At 45.5% G+C, this 2807-nt stretch overlaps 1 protein-coding gene across 2 annotated transcripts in view; it reads left to right on the top strand.

Moving 5' to 3' along the window:
• The window catches only part of LOC113217568 (arrestin domain-containing protein 4-like), an 8117-nt gene that overhangs the window by 928 nt on the left and 4382 nt on the right, over positions 1-2807 (top strand). The gene's annotated exons all lie outside the window — the stretch shown is intronic.

Raw genomic sequence — 2807 nt, forward strand, 5'->3', positions numbered from 1 at the left:
CCGCACGAGATCTTCTTCAAGATCAAGAAGTACCTCCTGGGCGGGGAGCACAAGCCGGACACGACGCTCCAGCCGGGCGCCCACGAGTACCCTTTCCAGTACCAGCTCCCGCCCACGGCGCCCACCTCCTTCAAGAGCTTCGCGGCCTTCACGCGCTACTCGGCCAGGGCCGAGCTGCGCCGGGACAAGGCGAACGCCCAGACCGCCGAGTCCGTGATCGTCGTGTACGAGCCCGTGGACCTCAACCTGCTGATGCCGCACATCGCGGTAAGGTTCATACGGCGGACAGCTCCTCTGATGCATCCGGTAGAAGGAAATATCGAGGAGGGGTACCTTACAGTACCTTACTGCCTCCAATCAGCTAGGCGTCGTGGTTAGAGGCGGCAACTACGGAGCAGCAGGTCCCAGGTTCAACTACCGGTAGGATATGAAGTTTCAATAGAAGCAGTTGTAAGGAAGGAAGTATTCAGAGGGTCTCTTTTCTAAGCAAGAAAGTGAAAAATGAAGATATTGTTTCTTAGAAAATCTACTATTTTTAGTTTTACATTAAATTTTTAACTGGTACCACTACTAAAATTTCTCAAGCTGACTCCGGGATGCGGAAACGTAGATATGTAAGGGCTCGTGTGAACTTGTTCTGACCTACTAAGGTCACGACTTGCACATGTGAGATCACAATAATTAATGAGTTAGGTCAGAAATACGTCATCATAGTAACACGTATTCTTTGAGGCCGAATATCGTTCGGCGCTTGGTGATCGACTCATCAACGTTAACGTTAATATTGCTTACAGATTGTTTCGTCCACATTGCAGCTATGCGTATTCTATATAGCTGTTCCCATGGGGAGAGAGTACGCTCTCTTCTCCAATCACTTTCAAATCACAGTCCAATCACACATTTTCTGGACAAAATAGGCCATTTTACCGCCAAAACTCAACAAAAAACGGGCTTTCTTCAAGAGAATTTGTTTTAATCAATTCAACTACCAACAAGACCTCCGATCAGTGTACGATAATATTAGATAGTGATGTACCCCTCTTAAAATATTGAGTAGGAAAGCGTGGGTGTGTGTCTGACGTCTGACTCATATTCCGCGGCCACCTGATGCGCAGCTCTGGGCGTGCGCCTCGGCCTTCTCTCCTAATCTCTAACAAGTGCCACGAACACTTTAATCTCCATGCTTTTCCCAGGAACCCGCCGCGAAGGAGAACAGCAAGTACTTCTGGACCCTGGGCAGCCGGTCGGGGCCCCTCACCATGAGCATCAAAGTGCCGAGCCAGGGGTACGTCCCCGGCCAAACCATCGAGTTCGAAGTCGAAGTCGACAACAAGAGCACCTTCGTCGTGTACAGAGTAGAGGTTGCACTGTACAAGGTGACGTACCCTTGTAATAAACCTGATCGTCACTCCAGCTCCCCAGCTACTGCTACTCGTGATCGAACAAGGTGTTGACATTATCCTACAGTTTGTAAAATACTACTCCAACACGCGGGTGATCCGTGAACCCACGAAACTTGCGAAAGTGGAGCTCGAACACAGCGAGGTGAAAGGCAACGAATCAAAGGCCTTTAAGCACAGCGTCACCGTGCCAGAGAAGACGCCACCGAGCATCCAGAACAACAAGTCTAAACACCTCAAGTGGAAATACCGCCTGAGAGTAAGATTAAATGTTTATTCGGGCAGGGTCTAGTACCTCTATGAGACCCCGCTTTTACACGGGGACCCGCCTTCTTAACTTCGGAGTTAGAAATGGGGTCTCTTGGAGGTTTTTCAACTATACCGGTTGCACAAAGGTGATTCAGGTCTAAAGCCTCGAAAGCTTCTATGTAATTTTCCTAGAGGTAAATGCATGACATCCGAGGTAAGGTTGCATTTTTTGTAAACACAATTTAGCTGTAAACACGATTAGAGGTATTGTTTCCTTGGAGGTAACGGGGTAACGGGCCGCGCTGGTTAATCCCTTTTTAAAAAAAACAGGGAAGTGGTGCGAGCAAAAGTGTAAAAATCGACCCTACAACTAATTTTTCGCAACATTTTCTCAGGCCGTAGCCGTGGTCGATGTGGGTCACTTCGACCTAGGAGCCTCGGTGCCCATCGTGATTGGAACCATCGCCGTCAGGGATAAATAGGACCAGCGGAAGTCCAATAACTTCAACAACGTTCACCGATAGTTTCATTATCGTTCACAAGTCCATCTACGTTCACAAGTCCATCTACGTTCACAAAGCTCATCAAAATTCATCAACAATTCAACGTTCATCAAACTTTGTCAAAAGCTTATCAAAATCTGTATGAACAAATTCCTAGGAATCCATTAAACGGAAAATAAAAAATGTCAAAACACTACAAAAAAAGTTGCTTACGAAGGGAGTGCATATGCCACTAGCATTCGATTAGTAAATTATTATGGGGTCGCTGAAAGTTACTCTATGTGACAACATGTATGTGTACGTGTATAACAGTTGTTACATTCATAATTCTACATTACCTTTAAAGTGGTGTATGTAACAAATGTTGCATCAACGAAAATCCGTGACATATGTTACATTGCTAGTTATGTTCGGGAAGCATAGCTATATATTTACAAAAAGAATTTTGTTACACAAAGTAACGTATGTAAACACCTGTTACTGGAAGTAGTTTTAATAAAACTAAAAAAATATTACGTAAAGTAATTGGAATATCCGATGTTAAAAACGCACACGAACCTAACAAAGAGCTTTGCATTTTGTTACATAAAGTGATTTTCCGTGGTTCTACGGAGTCTACTGAGTCCCGATCCTTTTCCGACCCCATGATACCCCC

This window comes from Frankliniella occidentalis, unplaced genomic scaffold (assembly GCF_000697945.3).
Source record: "Frankliniella occidentalis isolate FOCC.00 unplaced genomic scaffold, Focc_3.1 Scaffold37, whole genome shotgun sequence".
In the NCBI taxonomy this organism is placed as follows: Eukaryota; Metazoa; Arthropoda; class Insecta; order Thysanoptera; family Thripidae; genus Frankliniella; species Frankliniella occidentalis.